Here is a 20,467-nt window from a genome sequence, read left to right as displayed (position 1 = left end):
GCCCAGGTGGCCATCCTCTCGTCGGTCTCCTCCCTGTCTCTACTTCCTTCGGTGCTTGCATCTGGCCGGCGGCGAGCAGACCCACCGCTGGTTGTTCCTCTCTCCATCTCCGCTCGGTACGTGCAACCCAGTGCCGTGCGGTAGCTGTTTCCCTCCGTTCGTGCGGTTTTTCTCTCGGTTCTGTTCGGCTGTCGGTCCTGATCGTGCGGTGCACCGCTCGGCAGTGTCTGGTGCCTGTCAAAAGTGCCGGCCCAATTTCCAGTCTGGCAGGTTCGAATTTCCAGCCCTTTTTTTTTGTTTCATCCGTGGTTTGCGTGTTTGTGCTCGGATTTAAGTTCCATCTTTTGTGTTGGTTTTCCATCGATTCAAAAACTTATCTAAGTATTCTCGTCACCAGTTGGCATGGATATTTTGGATTTGGGAACTTCTTTTGGTTTGCTTGTTTGGCGGTGATTTGGGGACAGCGGCCAAATATTTCGAGAGAAATTTTATGACTCTCATTCACCCCCCCTCTGGTCACCGTTTTCGGTCTTTTATATTGCTACTAATTTAAATATCTGAAAAATAAAAGCAGCCTCGTTAGGAAGCTGCATTCTCATGGCACTGGCAGCATATATATGAACATTTAGTTGGCAACCTACGTACATTTTCAGGCTCACAATGAATCCGCAAGCCAGAATAAGCTGTACAATAACATTTGTTTTGTAACATGACGACTCGGCCCTTCCTTTCCACCCAACTTAGCCTGCCGGTGCCCTCCTCATCGTCCCCACGCGCGGCTAGCGGCCTTTCCCCCTCGGCCCTTCCTTTCCACCCGGGACGCGGCTCGATGGGGAGGTCAAAGCTCCGTCGGTGGGCCGACAAGGATGACGATCTACTCTCCGACGTCTCGGTCGGCGATTCCTCTCCTTCGTCGTACCTAGAGGCCGCTCGCCGGGCGCTAACTGCTCCGGCCTGTCCGCAGGATGTTGCGGCACCAGGCGCGATCGACGCTGCCGCTGCTGCTATGGCCCTGACGAACGGCGGCGGTGGAGCGACGAGGGTACGCCGCCCGTTGCGTCATCGCCGACGCCGTCAGCGCCAGCGCCGGCGTCGGATGCGGCGCAAGGCCCATAATCGATCGGGTGGCCGAGGAGCCCAGGCGGCATCGGATCAGACGGACCCAGCGCGCCTGCGCGTGCCTGCGCACCAACGGTTGGGGCCGCGCCGCCGCATCTCAGCTCCAGATGATGAGGGGTGGCAGCTGCAGTGCCGGTGTGTCGTTCGTGAGGAGTGGCAGCGGCAGCTCCGGGGCCAGTGTCTCAATTGCCTGTCCTGGCGCGTGGCGACATGCCGCCTCCAATGCCGGTGCCTACGCTGCAATGGTTTGGGCCACCTGGCCCGTGCCTGTAAGCGTCCGCGAACGGTTCCTGCTCCGGAGGTCGCCGGCAGGAGCCGACAGCATCGTCGCTTGGGCGCGCAGGCTGGTCGTCGACTGTAGCCACCTCCCCACGTCGGTCCGGCGGAGTCGGGTGAGGCTGTGCTTGTGCCGTCTGCCGGTACGCCTGTCGGCCGAGGCCGTCACCGCCGACGCGAGAGGCAACGAAGACGGCCACAGGAAGGCACCAACGCCCACCCCTCCACCGAAGCTGCGGCCAACCTCGTCGTGCCAGCCAGCGGGACGTGCCTTCCTTGGGTTGACCCGTTGACACTGTTGGTTTGGCATCACGACGTGCTCCCTGTTCGCGACGCCACGGATGACCCGATGCTCGAGGAGTTTGTAGCCTCCATCGCCCCCAGCAGGTTCGACCCGCAGTTGGCCGTCTTGGAGGAGCCCTCGGGGGTGGGGGTCCCTGCTGGAGGGTCGCTCCTTCCGGCGCAGCTTTGTGCTGCCCCATCTCGCTCGGTCGCTTCTTCGGACGTGGAGCACTCGGACCATGCGAGGACGCCATCCATAGTTACTTCCCCGCCTATGGTCTTGTCGCCCATGGGCGCGGCGGCGGCTGTGGCGCCAGCTCCGGTGTCACCGAGTGACATCTCGCAGTATCTACGGTCGCAGCTTTCCTCTACCATCACGGAGCCGATCTTGGTCGAACCTCCACGTCTCTGTGTTCCTAGGAGGCGTTGTGTGGTTGAATGCACTTCCTCAACGCCACGTCGTAGCGGGAGGCTTGCGGCCAAGAGCAGATGCAGAGCCTCCAACCCGACCGTGCAAGCCCAGAACGTGCTGATGGCTAAATGGGGACTCGGCCAGCAGGATCAGGCGTCGCAGGCCGATGCGGAGGGCAATTTCGATAAGTACATGGCCGTTTTCGACGAGCCTCTCTCGGAGTCCAAGCGCGAGGCAATTAGGAGGCTCTTCCCGGCTGGCCGCGCGATTGACGGCATCCAGCTGGTGGAGGGGGTTGAACTCGAGGTTTAGCCTACCTTTGGGTACCCGCTCTAGGTCGTCCAATTGTTGCTCATGGCCTAGTTTACTAGCTCGTTGTAGCTTAGCCCGTTGTTGCTTCTAGTCCCTCTTGTGGTACTAGCCGGGTTTCGTCGTAGTTTTCCTTAGTATTTTCGCTTCTGTTTTTTCTTCTTTCTCCTCGCATGGGAAACCTTTGGTTACCTAGCGTTGAGCAGTTTGTTGTTTGATTCGGTGTTGTCTACTTCCTCTTAATGAAATACGTGCTACACGGCACATTCGAGAAAAAAAAAACATGACGACTCACAACTTAATTATATGTACAAGGCTCTGTATTCTCAGGTGGTAACCTGCATCCACAGTAACACAGATTCGAATAAAAAAACTAATTCACATCACATCGCATTCTAGTCACCATGAATTTATTTGCAGTGTCCAACATCTGACTGCCTCACGACGACCCGCAGCGTAGTAATCGGCTCCATTGCTTCTTCTTCGGCCGAAGCGATGATAGCTCCAGCCTCCAAGGCTGCTTTTTGTCCATGCGGCGCTCCACCTGCAGGCGAGGTCTTTTATGCATTCTATAATCGATAGCGCTAGAGACGTATGTAGTAATAATAATAGTCTTGGAGTAGCATGCATACTTTATTGTTATTCCCTCTGTTGTTCCACGATGAATTCCCTTCAAACTTGCTCCACTTTGTCCAATAACACCTCCTCTGTTTCATCCCCTGAAACGGACCGTCTAGTCAAGTAACCAGATATTCCAATAGCAAGAAAGGTGCTCAGTATATGCAACATATAAAGCAGCAGTGTTGTGTTAATTTACCTGAAGCGTCGGCAGAGGGGCTGACGTTTGTCTTGAAGCTGAAAGGATCTATCGTGTACTTCACGTACCACTTCCTTTCAATGTTGTTGTCATCATCATCTGCATATGCCTTGACCTGCTTGATATGGCTGAACTTGTCCCACTCAGGGCTAGATTTTCCTTTAGCTATGGAAGCGAGCAGTGAGACATCACAGTCTAGAAGTAAATCCCTTGGGTTTACGTCCAGTATCCAGGGAGTGTTCTCATGTCGTAGTCCTCCAGTCCGAGTTTCTGAAGTGCAGGCAAACCCTCTAGTACCTGCAACTCTGGGCACTCTATGATCCCGAGGTTCTGCAAATTTGGCAGATTACTGATCCTCTCCAGGCTAGGACATCCATCCACCTGAATTTCCAAACCAGAACCAAAGTTCTCCACAGCGCTTGGCCCAACATGCTTGATGCCTGGGGCACTTATAATCTGTAGGAACTCCAAGCTGGGGAGCTGGAACAAGCCATCAGGTAGCTCTGTGCAATAAGGCAAGTCTTCCATGACTAGAATCCTCAAGCATCCAAGGGACACAATTGCTGTCGACGTCATCCACTTCGGAAGTCGTTGACTAAAGTACCCTTTTATCCTTAGATTTTCTAAGCAAGGTGTAGGGCAGATCTCGTCAAACACCTTCTCGATTTGTTGCTGCTCTTCCTCTTTTATCAATCTGTGAGCACCTCCACGTAAGCACAGATAAATGAGGTGCACCTTTTCACCAAGCCTTGCTTTTATAGCAAATGTGGAATAAGATACATTCTCCAGGCCATGTATACGAAGACGCATGAGCTGGTTAAGAGGTCCTAATTCTTCCAAACTACACCAATCACCCTCCACGTGGGCAGGAAACCCCTCCAATACCCTTAAATTAGTTAGGCCACTGAAACCCCTGGGTATATTATTTATACCTGAGCCAAGAAGGCTTAGATACCTCAGCTGACGTAACTTTCCAATGCCCACAGGAAGCTTCGTCAGACTTCCACAGTTAGTAAAGGTCAATGCACTGCAAGAATTTCATCTTGGCTATTTTTTTTGGCAGCCTAGATGTGTTAGTGCCATCTAGGCACAAATACCTCAAGTGTTTGAGTTGGACCAAAGAGTCAGACAATGCATCAAAATTTCCATCTTCTATATGTAGGGTCCGCAAACAAGGAAAAGATGACAGTGAATCACCTGGGTTGATCTTTGTTTCCCCAACTAAAATAAGTGTTCGAAGTGATATATGTGCTTGTAGAGAACTCCACTCTAGCTCATTTGACTCTGATTCTTTGGATTTTAGTGATAACTGAATAACATTTTGTGGGTTAATGTTATTGGTATGGCCAGACTCAGTTTTGTGAGCTACCAATGCTTCATCTCTAGTCAAATACTGAGCGAAAGAGCGAACAACATCATGCATATTGCAAACTATCTGGTCTATGTACCCTTGATCAGGCTCTAGAAGGTTCCTAGCTATTAACTGGTCATAGTACTCTTTTCCTAACACTTCCAAATCCTGTGAGTTTCCATGAACAAATCCTTCACTAATCCACATGGCAACAATACGGTCATACCAGAACACCGTGTTCTTTGGGAGGAGGGCGTAGTGTAGAAAGCAAGACTTCAACTCAGGGTTCAGATCTTGATAGCTCAGGTATAGTGCATAGTTTAGCTCTTCAGTCATTTGAGATACTGACCATGTAGAATCATTAAGGACCTTTGTCCAATCGCTTCGCCTTGTCCAATGTCCTTCTGTGTATCAACCTTTTGTTCATCATTATTTTCATTTCCGACCACCTGCAAGCAGCTAATTAAGCCAGTTAATTATGTGGAATATGGAGATATATATACATTTCGTCCTAATCGGAGGCAAAATCGAGTGCTCGTAAATGATTCTGTGTGCAGAGGCAAAATCACGTACGACGTTCTAAGCATATGACCGATGTACCACTTCCGTGCACCTATAGCACTACGGTGCAACTAGGTGACGTCTGTGCACAAAAGTAGTTCTCTCAGCAGTCACTCTATAATTACCAGCTCTAGTATTTTATAGTCACTGTATTATGTACCATAGCCACTCCAGTATTTATTGTAGCTTTTAATAATTATAATTTTATTTTACTAAAATGGAATGAACTGTCCTCTAAGCCCTGCACTGTGGCACTAAAGATATTGAATTTTCTATATCAAATTTTTTTGCAGTAATATTATTTTGTATAAATATAGAATAATTAAAATTAAATTACTAGCATTGATATGACATAATATTTTTTGTCAAAATTTATAAACTTATTTAAATTAAAGGGCATACCCTGTGCAGAGATAAATGTAATTAACAAAAAATTGTTAGTATCATTATTTATTTGTGGTTTGTTAAGGAAGATTTTTAGCTCTTGATTAATTATTAAATAAAGAGTAAATTTCACTAGTGGTCCTCGAGCTTGTCCTAAGTTCTCATCCAGGTTCTAGTACTTTTAAATTGCACACAGAACTCCCTAAATTTGTCATGAGTTCTAATCCCGGTCCTAGTATATGCAAATTGCACATTTAGCTCTCTAAACTTGTTCTGAATTCTCATCTCGGTCTTGGTACTTGCAAATTCCACACTGAAGGTTCCTAACATTGTATTATTATACCATTATGGTCCATTCACCCTATAACATTGTCCCCACGTCCGTCACACCACACATGCTTGCCTTACTACCCTGCACCTGCATATGTTGCATCAACGGGGGGGGGGGGGTTGGCAAAACAGATGGCAGTATGTGCAAACGTCACATGTATCTATTTTAAAATTTATTATATTTGTTTCAACGATTTCAAAGACCAAGGTGAGCATCACCGTCCAGTTTCACTGCGAAATCGCAAAACTGACGGTGATGGCAGTTTCTAAACTGGTGGGGATAATGTTTCTGTAGTAGTGTCTTCAAAGTAGTTTGTAGCCTAGATTCATAATATTAATGCTAAAATAAATAACCATCTAGGTTAATTTGCATATCCGTGTGCATAAGAAACCTAATAAAAACTACTGAAAATGCATAGATGTTATAAATTATAAATATTACATAGGGGCACTTTGTTCTTGAGCCAATTTAAGCTCAATCAGTAATAACAAATGGTGATGATAACGATTATAATTGTTAGAACATTCTGGATGGCCAAAGAATTCCTTGCATGCATATATTTGTTTCCATAAATAAACTACCCGCAACTAACGTTTACAATTAAATGGAAGTTACAACAAATCTTTAAGGTTTTGTAGATAACTTAGTAGCCCAAATCAAGTGCTAAAAACGATACTGTGTGCAGAGGCAAAATTCACATGCGACGTTCTAAGCGTATGACTGATGAACCAGTCCACTAAAATAGATGGAAAAATCATCGTATATGTATATCACTACGGTGCAATTAGGTGACGTCTGTGAATGTACAAGAATAGTGTTCTGATCAGTCACTATCATTACTAACTCTCGTCTACCTGATGTTTATAGTCACTCTAGTATTTATCGTATCTTTTATTTATTTATTTATTATTTTATTAAAAAAGGTTGTACAGTACGCCAGACTACTTCTCACTGCCAAGTACTGACAGTGATAAGTGATAAAAAAGCACAAAATGTACGCCAGATTACTTCATCTTCACTGCCAGTAACCGACAATGACAGTATTTAAACTCAAGATCTCAACATTCTCCTGAGCATCTATACCAGCAGAGCTATACAACACTTGTGACTATACAACTGATGCTATTCTTTTCACTACACAATTTTGAATCTTATATTGCATATTTGATACTCTAAATGATCTCAAATGAAAAGGTTGTTAGCTACAAAGTTGTAGATCGATCTCATCGACTACTAACTCTACTATTGACTTTGTCTCCATTCGACATCATTAACCATCTCAAATCCCATTGGTGAACTTACATAGAATATTTTGATATGTAAACCATCTTAAATTAAAAAGTTGTTAACTACAAAGTTTTAAATCTTTTTGAACGTATAAAGCTTATCTTATCAAACATCATATGAAAAAGTTATTACTTTTTCGTAAAATAGCCTATCACTGTTGGTTGTAGCCACAAACTGGCCACGACGGGTGGTCCTTCACTGCTTGTTCGTGGCTAGAACCAGCAGTGATAGTACACTGCCTGTCACTATCACTTGTAGCCACGATTCGTTCGTGAAAATTCAATTCGTTTGTGAAAGTTCATCTATCACTGTCAGTTGTACTATCACTACCGGTTCCAAAGCAACCAGCAATCATGGTCTGACAATGATGGCCTTTGTTTACTGTAGTGCTAGGTCCTATGCAACCCACTTTCCTATTAATAATGGTATGAACTATCATGCCAGCCTGCACTATGGCACTTAAGGCCATGTTTGGATGTTGTAGTATTAAGAGACGTAGTATTAAGAAACAACGATTTTAGAACCTATAGATGTGGTAAACCATGATTTAGCAACAAAGAGGTCTAGATATGAGTTTGTAAAACTCTAAAGAGACTACAAATTTAGCAAAACTCTGGTTTTGAAAACCATAAAATTTGTTGCATCAAAACACTTCATACAACTCTAATAAAATCAAAGTATTTCATAAAAGCATGGTATTTTTCTAAAACTCCAAAAATACATCTGCATCCAAACAGGGCCTAAGATTTTGAACTTGCTACATTCGAAAATTGTATATGTAGTAGAAGTATTATTTTTATAAAAATATAGAATAATCAAAATTAAATTACCAGTGCCGATATGACATAGTATTTGAGTCAAAATTTATAAAATTATTTGAAATAAAAACTTATAAACTTTTTTGTCATGCCATAGTAATGTAATTTAAAATAAATTATCAGTGTCATTTATATGTGGTTCGTTAGGTAACAGTTGAACACTTGATGATCTATTAACTAAAAATATCCTAATGTATGTATGTTTGATTGGTCGATATATTAACCCAAGTTTATGTTAATAACCGAAATGTATAGCAGGGATCATGGAGGATGCAAACTATACAGCCACCATGTTGTCAGAAATTGGTCCTGCTATCGGCCTGGTTGAAGGTGAAAGAAGGAACCCGAGAAACCAGAGGATTTATTTTAACGAACATCTGTCCCTGCTGATTGTTCAGTAATTAACTAATCGGTCCCAATACAAGCCTACATGAAGCTAGTCCTCGTTTGAAACCCAAAGATTGGGTATATGATCCTAGAAAATAAATTCGTCCCTTTGTGACATTTGGTTTATTTTTTTATTCCAATTTGACACTATATGTTCAGTTTGGTTGCAACTTATCATGAGATTATTCATAAAAGGACCAAACACCCCTGGTAGAAAAACGAATGGACGGAAGTCAATTATTAGGATCCAACTGGAAAGGTTATTAAAGTTTGCACATCTTGACCTGAAGAAGCTACGTTTTTCTCCCTTATTCATACTCTCTTGGATGCAGGTAAGCCTAATGTGATATCCCTTGTATCCTTAGCTTTTTAACTATTCTAGAGATGAGACAAGTGAGGCAAGTTACATGGACAATTACTCAAGTGTCTATGGTAAAACCTGTCAATAAGGATATATGCCAAAGGCCCCGTGAGTACTTTTCCTAACTTTTTACGCCATGTTCAGAAAAGAACTTTAAATCATTGATTTTATTTTAACATGTTTACAGGATCTAGTAAAATTATAATAGTTTGAAAAGGTTGTTAGAGAAAAGGATAAAAGTTACATATGTTATATGTTATTTTAATGTCTAACTCGATGAGATATTTAAAAAGTTACACTCCTATCACCTAATAATAGGTCTTCTGAAAATTTAGAACAAAATAAATTAGGCAACAAGAGAAAGCCTAACATTCCCATCATTAAACAGTAATGTCCAGTCCTGATTGGCTTTAATAGTACAGGCTATAAATTGCTGATTCTTTATCAGACCGTGGAGGATGGGACTTGGTCTTGGAGATATTAAACCTAAGCACCAGACGCCCTTTGCAACGAAAGGATACAGTAGAGTAAAAGTTTAGAAATCTTAATCTCATGACCATCTAAAGAGTTGAGGCTCTCAAAAAAATCTATAGAGTTGCGACCACAAGTGTTAGTAACAATGTAATAATGCTTGTACATGTGCTCTTACGAAACTTCACAAGCACCTACAGTCATTTGTGTAATGTAAGAATTTTAAAAAAATATTACTACATGTTACTAACTTTATTATTGTTTGTAGTTTACGCTTATTCCTTTTAGGCTTTTATTTCGCCTGTTCTTTATCATGCTCTGTGTTCATGATTCTTTAATGACATTTCACTACTATAGAAATGGATTTCACCAACACTATTTTGATTCTATTAGAAACATCGGTAAAAATATATCACCTCCGATAATTGAACCATTGATAAAAATGGCTTTCACCACCATTTGTGGCAGTGAAAACCGGTTTTGAGTATATAGTCGGTCAGAAACCCTAGCCCATTCTCACTCCCTCACCGACACCCCACCTACTGACCACCTCTCTCTCTCCCTTACTCGAGCACTTCCTGCCGCCCCCTCTCTCCCTCACCAGCACTCCCTCCGGGCCCCCTCTCTATCCCATTGTAGCACCGCGGCCCGAAGATCGGATCTGCCATCGGCGCGGGGGCAGACACCACCCATGTCCCTCAACAGCATGGACCTTGATGTCACAATCCTGGCCGCTAGGGGCAGCTAGCGTAGACCATCATGGACGACTGCAGGCACACATGACACGTGTATTTTTTAATTATTTTTATTCAACTTTCAATATCGGTTTCAATGTGGCGGTGATGAAGGTGAGCATCACCGCCGAATCGCAAAACCGGTGGTGATGGTCGTTTTCAAGCAAGCGGTGATAATGTTTGTGTAGTAGTGTTTTGAAAGTGGTTTACAGACCCTAGATTTCTAATATTAATGCTAAAACAAATAACTATTTTGTACAACCATGCGCATAAGAGCATCTTCAGTGTAGATTTTCTTTATGTGGTTTCTAAGAGTGCCACATCATTTTATAGGTTTAGGTTGATGAATGAAATGATTCCTCTCAAGACACAATTTTATAAATAGATAGTAAAGCAAATGTGAAGAAAATGCGCAAGATTACCGACATCTGAATAGATAGTGTAGCAAATGCGCATGCATGAATGTGTAACAAAATAAAGCTATAAATTAACTTATACGAACCTGCTTCTTGAGCAAAGACCAGGCATCTTCTTGCTCTAATTTGTTGACATGGTGGTAGGGCACCTCCGCCATCATGCCTTTGGCGACCATGTCATGTCTTGTGGTAACGAGGACACAACTACCTTGAGCTAGGACGCTTAATAATGGAGTTTTGAGGACACCCTCCCATGCATGGTGGTCCCAGACATCATCCATCACCAATAAAGTCTTGCAGTCCTTCAAGGCTTCCTTCTTCAAGGCTTCCTTAAGGGTTCGCTCTAGTGCGGCCTTTGTGTTTCTTGGTGCTTGATGGTTTCCTTGTGTTTCAGTGATAGCTCTCTCTAATAGATCAACATCGGTAGATTCTTGATTGACACTCAACCATATTCTCTTTTGAAACACTTGATTGATGAAGTCATGATTAAAGATCTTCTTGGCAAGGGTGGTTTTGCCAATCCCTCCTACTCCCACAATAGCATAAACCATAACATTTTTGTGTTCATGTACATTTTTGTCCTTCTTTGTGAGCAAATCCACAAGATTTCTTGTGTCCTCCTCAATCTTCTCACCAACCACACCTAACTCATCCTCCCCTGTTGTCTCACGCCTAGCGTGAAGGGAGGATTCTACCTTTTTTGTGTTGTCCTCATAAGATGCAAGGTTAACGAAGTTGAAGGTTTTGCTACGCTTCTCAATGTCATCTAGGTTCTCATTAAGACTTTTTATGCGATTACCGATGTCATGAGCATGGAGAGGATTCCTCATACAAAAGAGTAAGGGATTGAAGCAGCCCATATCACAGCTTCGACCCCGTTCCATCGCCTTGAGCTGGCACAAATCAAGGATGTTGGTAGCATCATACATGGCATTCCTAAGCTCTCTCACCCATGATTTCACACTCTCGTCGCTGATGTTCCTCTTGTCAGCATCGGCGAGGAACCTCTTAAGGTCCCCAAGCTTCGTCCCCATCTTTTTTATCTCATCGGGAACACATAAAAGCAGATGCACCTCTTCTTTAGCCATCTCCAACAACATGTCTTGGAGGTAGGATGCTAAAGCATCCAGTACCACCGCCATTTTTGCTGCTTCGGTATCTACAAAATCGAAATTAGATAAAAAATTACGTGTTTCGTTTTAAAGGAAAGGTAATCTTGATGGTAAAAGTACCGAGGCCCCTATAACCTTGGCACTATTATTCAAAAGGGAACACTGCAACAATAGATAGGTACTAGAATAATCCCATTTAAATGATAACTGAGTACTTTCGGTACCAGATCTGGCGCATAGTAGCAAGCTAAAACGATAACGGAGTTAACAAATTAATGAGTAGCTAGCAGACGAGAATATGATGAAGTTTGATCTATGGATGATGTGGAAATATTATATACTTGGGCACCTAAAAATCGAAAGCAGCTACACCAATCTCAAGCCGTCACCCTTGTGTGAGTATATTTGTGAGTGGAAGAAGAGTATAATATCTCCAACAAAAACTAGAAAGAAAGAAAGAAAGAAAGAAAGGAGCGGGGCGAGCGGGGCGGCGGCAGCTTGTGGGGATCTTCGGTGGCTGTGCTCCTAGGCGGATCTAGAGCGTGGATCTCTGGCGGCCGCGCCTCCGCCAAGCACGGCACGGTGCCCCTCCCTCTCCCTCTCCGGCATGCGGCGAGCAGCGCCTCCTCTCCTCCACAACCAGGTGGCGGGGCGCAACCCTCCGGCGGCAGATACGGCCGTGCTCCGACCTCCTCCCCCCTCCCACCTCTCCCTACGGCGCAGATCTGGCGGAGAGGTGTCCTACAACGGCGGATCCGATGGGTTGGTGCCCGGCGGCTGCAGATCCGGCCTCCTCCCCTCCCTCCATGGCTCCATGGCGTGTATCCGGCGGTGGAGGTGGCACCACAGCAATCAGCGGCGTGGATGGGTTCGGCGGGCCCATGGATGGGCTCGACGGGCCTGTCCACGGGTTTTTTCTTTTTTTTCCTTTTTTATTCGTTTTACGGAGGCGGACATCAAACCACCTCGGTAAAGGTCCCATTTACCGTGACCATTTGTTCGAGGCGGTGGTACTGCCCGCCTCAGTAAATCCATGTTGCCTGCCTCGAAAAATATTTTGTGTAGTAGTGAGGGCCAGGTTGGGTACTTTTGGTACCAGACCTGGCACCTTGATTTGCATTAAGGTACCAATCTCAACCCGTCACCCGTGTGTGAGTATATTTGTGAGTGGAAGACGAATAACATCTCCAATAAAAATAAGAAAGAAAGAGGATGGAAAGAAAAAACAGAGAGAGCTGGGAGAGACTAGGCATATGCACCTTGATTTGCAGCGGCGAGAGAGAATGCTGTGTCCTTCAGTTCCTTGATCTGTTGTGGAGTGGAGCAAGAGGACAGGCCGGGCCAGGCTGGGGGTACATTTGTCATAGAGATGACAAATTGTTAGATTTGTGGTTGATGTATAATAGTGTATATAAACGAGTACACAAGTTTGAAGTAGATCTTGGACGCAGAGCTAGCTACGCATGAAAAATTGAATGCAGAGAAATAAGGCGTCGAGGAAACGGACCTGTTGAGCGATGGCTGGAACTGGAAGTACGTTGGACCAAGTGCAGGCGTGGTTTGTGGAACGGCACCTGCTGCCTAGCAGTAGCAAAGGTTGGAGATTGGCCGGATCCGCGACTAGGCGTGGAACGGCACCTGCTGCCTAGGCGTGGTTTGCAGCCGGTAGAGAGAGGATAATCTGTGTGCTTCAGTTCCTTGGTCTGTTGTAGAGTAACGCAAGAGGACTGGCCAGGCCGCGCTGGGGTTTACAGTCATCGATCACCATAGAGATGCCGAATTGTTAGATTTGTGGTTGGTGTCAAGGTTTTAAATAGCCGGCTAAGCCATTTAGCTTTCAATGTCCGAAAACAGGCTATAGCCAGCTATAGCGGGCTATAGCGGCAGCTAAGGGCTAACTTGTACATGAAAAAACTTAGCTAAATCTTTCTCAAACAGCTATAGCCGGAGATAGCGGAGGCTATAGCCAGAGATTTAAAACCTTGGTTGGTGTATATATATAATAGTATATATAAACGAATACACAAGTTTGTAGTAGATCTCGGACGCAGAGCTAGCTACGCATAAAAAAAAAATTGCAGAGAAATATAACGTCAAGGAAACGAACCTGTTGAGCGATGCCTGGAAGCCTGGAACAGGAACGAATCCCGGCGTGGTTTGTGGCAACTGCTCTGCTTGACGGACGCTGGCGGAGGTGGTGGTGAATGGGCTGATGGCCAGGGTTGCTGCTAGCCGGCGCCGGAGGGGGCGGACAAGCTGAAATGGACTTAAGCCAAGAACAGAGGAGATGTGAGGTGGTTAGCGACGACTAGAACTGCGGTTGCTTCTCTCGGCAGCTTGAGAGAGGAACAAAGGCAACTTTATAGTTGGCCATGGTCGCCCAGTTAACTGAGCTGAGCTGGTAGTGGCAGGCAGAGTCTGAACATCTCTTCAAATAAGTTATAGTCTTACAGATGGTATCAGGGTCAATAATTTTGATATAAATTTATCTTCATGCAAATTCGTATAAAAAAATTATGAATTATTTTTTTGACCACACTTCTTTTCAGAAACGGGCTTGCCACCTCTGTTAATTGTTACGTCTAGATCCTAGTTTTCTCTTTAACCATTCGTATGAACGCCTTCTTTTATTTGTTCATGTTACTAAAAAAGAGTTTAGGTCCTAGTAGTATTGCTTTCCACATGTTGATTAAGTTGAAACACAGCTTGCACGCCAACGCTCAATAAGTTGAATTTATTATAACACAGGATTATATTTGTAGTAGTATTGTTTTATATAACGTAGAATGGTAAAAAATAAGTTACTAATATTGATATTACATATTTTTTTATTCATAATGGATAGCTCAGGTATAGTGCATAGTTTAGCTCTTCAGTCATTTGAGATACTGACCATGTAGAATCATTAAGGACCTTTGTCCAATCGCTTCGCCTTGTCCAATGTCCTTCTGTGTATCAACCTTTTGTTCATCATTATTTTCATTTCCGACCACCTGCAAGCAGCTAATTAAGCCAGTTAATTATGTGGAATATGGAGATATATATACATTTCGTCCTAATCGGAGGCAAAATCGAGTGCTCGTAAATGATTCTGTGTGCAGAGGCAAAATCACGTACGACGTTCTAAGCATATGACCGATGTACCACTTCCGTGCACCTATAGCACTACGGTGCAACTAGGTGACGTCTGTGCACAAAAGTAGTTCTCTCAGCAGTCACTCTATAATTACCAGCTCTAGTATTTTATAGTCACTGTATTATGTACCATAGCCACTCCAGTATTTATTGTAGCTTTTAATAATTATAATTTTATTTTACTAAAATGGAATGAACTGTCCTCTAAGCCCTGCACTGTGGCACTAAAGATATTGAATTTTCTATATCAAATTTTTTTGCAGTAATATTATTTTGTATAAATATAGAATAATTAAAATTAAATTACTAGCATTGATATGACATAATATTTTTTGTCAAAATTTATAAACTTATTTAAATTAAAGGGCATACCCTGTGCAGAGATAAATGTAATTAACAAAAAATTGTTAGTATCATTATTTATTTGTGGTTTGTTAAGGAAGATTTTTAGCTCTTGATTAATTATTAAATAAAGAGTAAATTTCACTAGTGGTCCTCGAGCTTGTCCTAAGTTCTCATCCAGGTTCTAGTACTTTTAAATTGCACACAGAACTCCCTAAATTTGTCATGAGTTCTAATCCCGGTCCTAGTATATGCAAATTGCACATTTAGCTCTCTAAACTTGTTCTGAATTCTCATCTCGGTCTTGGTACTTGCAAATTCCACACTGAAGGTTCCTAACATTGTATTATTATACCATTATGGTCCATTCACCCTATAACATTGTCCCCACGTCCGTCACACCACACATGCTTGCCTTACTACCCTGCACCTGCATATGTTGCATCAACGGGGGGGGGGGGGTTGGCAAAACAGATGGCAGTATGTGCAAACGTCACATGTATCTATTTTAAAATTTATTATATTTGTTTCAACGATTTCAAAGACCAAGGTGAGCATCACCGTCCAGTTTCACTGCGAAATCGCAAAACTGACGGTGATGGCAGTTTCTAAACTGGTGGGGATAATGTTTCTGTAGTAGTGTCTTCAAAGTAGTTTGTAGCCTAGATTCATAATATTAATGCTAAAATAAATAACCATCTAGGTTAATTTGCATATCCGTGTGCATAAGAAACCTAATAAAAACTACTGAAAATGCATAGATGTTATAAATTATAAATATTACATAGGGGCACTTTGTTCTTGAGCCAATTTAAGCTCAATCAGTAATAACAAATGGTGATGATAACGATTATAATTGTTAGAACATTCTGGATGGCCAAAGAATTCCTTGCATGCATATATTTGTTTCCATAAATAAACTACCCGCAACTAACGTTTACAATTAAATGGAAGTTACAACAAATCTTTAAGGTTTTGTAGATAACTTAGTAGCCCAAATCAAGTGCTAAAAACGATACTGTGTGCAGAGGCAAAATTCACATGCGACGTTCTAAGCGTATGACTGATGAACCAGTCCACTAAAATAGATGGAAAAATCATCGTATATGTATATCACTACGGTGCAATTAGGTGACGTCTGTGAATGTACAAGAATAGTGTTCTGATCAGTCACTATCATTACTAACTCTCGTCTACCTGATGTTTATAGTCACTCTAGTATTTATCGTATCTTTTATTTATTTATTTATTATTTTATTAAAAAAGGTTGTACAGTACGCCAGACTACTTCTCACTGCCAAGTACTGACAGTGATAAGTGATAAAAAAGCACAAAATGTACGCCAGATTACTTCATCTTCACTGCCAGTAACCGACAATGACAGTATTTAAACTCAAGATCTCAACATTCTCCTGAGCATCTATACCAGCAGAGCTATACAACACTTGTGACTATACAACTGATGCTATTCTTTTCACTACACAATTTTGAATCTTATATTGCATATTTGATACTCTAAATGATCTCAAATGAAAAGGTTGTTAGCTACAAAGTTGTAGATCGATCTCATCGACTACTAACTCTACTATTGACTTTGTCTCCATTCGACATCATTAACCATCTCAAATCCCATTGGTGAACTTACATAGAATATTTTGATATGTAAACCATCTTAAATTAAAAAGTTGTTAACTACAAAGTTTTAAATCTTTTTGAACGTATAAAGCTTATCTTATCAAACATCATATGAAAAAGTTATTACTTTTTCGTAAAATAGCCTATCACTGTTGGTTGTAGCCACAAACTGGCCACGACGGGTGGTCCTTCACTGCTTGTTCGTGGCTAGAACCAGCAGTGATAGTACACTGCCTGTCACTATCACTTGTAGCCACGATTCGTTCGTGAAAATTCAATTCGTTTGTGAAAGTTCATCTATCACTGTCAGTTGTACTATCACTACCGGTTCCAAAGCAACCAGCAATCATGGTCTGACAATGATGGCCTTTGTTTACTGTAGTGCTAGGTCCTATGCAACCCACTTTCCTATTAATAATGGTATGAACTATCATGCCAGCCTGCACTATGGCACTTAAGGCCATGTTTGGATGTTGTAGTATTAAGAGACGTAGTATTAAGAAACAACGATTTTAGAACCTATAGATGTGGTAAACCATGATTTAGCAACAAAGAGGTCTAGATATGAGTTTGTAAAACTCTAAAGAGACTACAAATTTAGCAAAACTCTGGTTTTGAAAACCATAAAATTTGTTGCATCAAAACACTTCATACAACTCTAATAAAATCAAAGTATTTCATAAAAGCATGGTATTTTTCTAAAACTCCAAAAATACATCTGCATCCAAACAGGGCCTAAGATTTTGAACTTGCTACATTCGAAAATTGTATATGTAGTAGAAGTATTATTTTTATAAAAATATAGAATAATCAAAATTAAATTACCAGTGCCGATATGACATAGTATTTGAGTCAAAATTTATAAAATTATTTGAAATAAAAACTTATAAACTTTTTTGTCATGCCATAGTAATGTAATTTAAAATAAATTATCAGTGTCATTTATATGTGGTTCGTTAGGTAACAGTTGAACACTTGATGATCTATTAACTAAAAATATCCTAATGTATGTATGTTTGATTGGTCGATATATTAACCCAAGTTTATGTTAATAACCGAAATGTATAGCAGGGATCATGGAGGATGCAAACTATACAGCCACCATGTTGTCAGAAATTGGTCCTGCTATCGGCCTGGTTGAAGGTGAAAGAAGGAACCCGAGAAACCAGAGGATTTATTTTAACGAACATCTGTCCCTGCTGATTGTTCAGTAATTAACTAATCGGTCCCAATACAAGCCTACATGAAGCTAGTCCTCGTTTGAAACCCAAAGATTGGGTATATGATCCTAGAAAATAAATTCGTCCCTTTGTGACATTTGGTTTATTTTTTTATTCCAATTTGACACTATATGTTCAGTTTGGTTGCAACTTATCATGAGATTATTCATAAAAGGACCAAACACCCCTGGTAGAAAAACGAATGGACGGAAGTCAATTATTAGGATCCAACTGGAAAGGTTATTAAAGTTTGCACATCTTGACCTGAAGAAGCTACGTTTTTCTCCCTTATTCATACTCTCTTGGATGCAGGTAAGCCTAATGTGATATCCCTTGTATCCTTAGCTTTTTAACTATTCTAGAGATGAGACAAGTGAGGCAAGTTACATGGACAATTACTCAAGTGTCTATGGTAAAACCTGTCAATAAGGATATATGCCAAAGGCCCCGTGAGTACTTTTCCTAACTTTTTACGCCATGTTCAGAAAAGAACTTTAAATCATTGATTTTATTTTAACATGTTTACAGGATCTAGTAAAATTATAATAGTTTGAAAAGGTTGTTAGAGAAAAGGATAAAAGTTACATATGTTATATGTTATTTTAATGTCTAACTCGATGAGATATTTAAAAAGTTACACTCCTATCACCTAATAATAGGTCTTCTGAAAATTTAGAACAAAATAAATTAGGCAACAAGAGAAAGCCTAACATTCCCATCATTAAACAGTAATGTCCAGTCCTGATTGGCTTTAATAGTACAGGCTATAAATTGCTGATTCTTTATCAGACCGTGGAGGATGGGACTTGGTCTTGGAGATATTAAACCTAAGCACCAGACGCCCTTTGCAACGAAAGGATACAGTAGAGTAAAAGTTTAGAAATCTTAATCTCATGACCATCTAAAGAGTTGAGGCTCTCAAAAAAATCTATAGAGTTGCGACCACAAGTGTTAGTAACAATGTAATAATGCTTGTACATGTGCTCTTACGAAACTTCACAAGCACCTACAGTCATTTGTGTAATGTAAGAATTTTAAAAAAATATTACTACATGTTACTAACTTTATTATTGTTTGTAGTTTACGCTTATTCCTTTTAGGCTTTTATTTCGCCTGTTCTTTATCATGCTCTGTGTTCATGATTCTTTAATGACATTTCACTACTATAGAAATGGATTTCACCAACACTATTTTGATTCTATTAGAAACATCGGTAAAAATATATCACCTCCGATAATTGAACCATTGATAAAAATGGCTTTCACCACCATTTGTGGCAGTGAAAACCGGTTTTGAGTATATAGTCGGTCAGAAACCCTAGCCCATTCTCACTCCCTCACCGACACCCCACCTACTGACCACCTCTCTCTCTCCCTTACTCGAGCACTTCCTGCCGCCCCCTCTCTCCCTCACCAGCACTCCCTCCGGGCCCCCTCTCTATCCCATTGTAGCACCGCGGCCCGAAGATCGGATCTGCCATCGGCGCGGGGGCAGACACCACCCATGTCCCTCAACAGCATGGACCTTGATGTCACAATCCTGGCCGCTAGGGGCAGCTAGCGTAGACCATCATGGACGACTGCAGGCACACATGACACGTGTATTTTTTAATTATTTTTATTCAACTTTCAATATCGGTTTCAATGTGGCGGTGATGAAGGTGAGCATCACCGCCGAATCGCAAAACCGGTGGTGATGGTCGTTTTCAAGCAAGCGGTGATAATGTTTGTGTAGTAGTGTTTTGAAAGTGGTTTACAGACCCTAGATTTCTAATATTAATGCTAAAACAAATAACTATTTTGTACAACCATGCGCATAAGAGCATCTTCAGTGTAGATTTTCTTTATGTGGTTTCTAAGAGTGCCACATCATTTTATAGGTTTAGGTTGATGAATGAAATGATTCCTCTCAAGACACAATTTTATAAATAGATAGTAAAGCAAATGTGAAGAAAATGCGCAAGATTACCGACATCTGAATAGATAGTGTAGCAAATGCGCATGCATGAATGTGTAACAAAATAAAGCTATAAATTAACTTATACGAACCTGCTTCTTGAGCAAAGACCAGGCATCTTCTTGCTCTAATTTGTTGACATGGTGGTAGGGCACCTCCGCCATCATGCCTTTGGCGACCATGTCATGTCTTGTGGTAACGAGGACACAACTACCTTGAGCTAGGACGCTTAATAATGGAGTTTTGAGGACACCCTCCCATGCATGGTGGTCCCAGACATCATCCATCACCAATAAAGTCTTGCAGTCCTTCAAGGCTTCCTTCTTCAAGGCTTCCTTAAGGGTTCGCTCTAGTGCGGCCTTTGTGTTTCTTGGTGCTTGATGGTTTCCTTGTGTTTCAGTGATAGCTCTCTCTAATAGATCAACATCGGTAGATTCTTGATTGACACTCAACCATATTCTCTTTTGAAACACTTGATTGATGAAGTCATGATTAAAGATCTTCTTGGCAAGGGTGGTTTTGCCAATCCCTCCTACTCCCACAATAGCATAAACCATAACATTTTTGTGTTCATGTACATTTTTGTCCTTCTTTGTGAGCAAATCCACAAGATTTCTTGTGTCCTCCTCAATCTTCTCACCAACCACACCTAACTCATCCTCCCCTGTTGTCTCACGCCTAGCGTGAAGGGAGGATTCTACCTTTTTTGTGTTGTCCTCATAAGATGCAAGGTTAACGAAGTTGAAGGTTT

The 20,467-nt window shown here is 41.9% G+C and overlaps 1 pseudogene; it reads right to left on the bottom strand.

The window, feature by feature from the left end:
* Nucleotides 1-2,689: 2,689 nt before the first annotated feature.
* On the bottom strand, nucleotides 2,690-4,958 carry LOC136488293 (putative disease resistance RPP13-like protein 1; annotated as a pseudogene).
* Between the last annotated feature and the right edge of the window lie 15,509 nt (nucleotides 4,959-20,467).

The sequence above is a fragment of the Miscanthus floridulus genome, chromosome 10, assembly GCF_019320115.1.
Source record: "Miscanthus floridulus cultivar M001 chromosome 10, ASM1932011v1, whole genome shotgun sequence".
Classification (NCBI taxonomy): domain Eukaryota; kingdom Viridiplantae; phylum Streptophyta; class Magnoliopsida; order Poales; family Poaceae; genus Miscanthus; species Miscanthus floridulus.
Note: the sequence above shows the minus strand (reverse complement) of the source record. Positions and strands in the feature narration are given on the sequence as shown.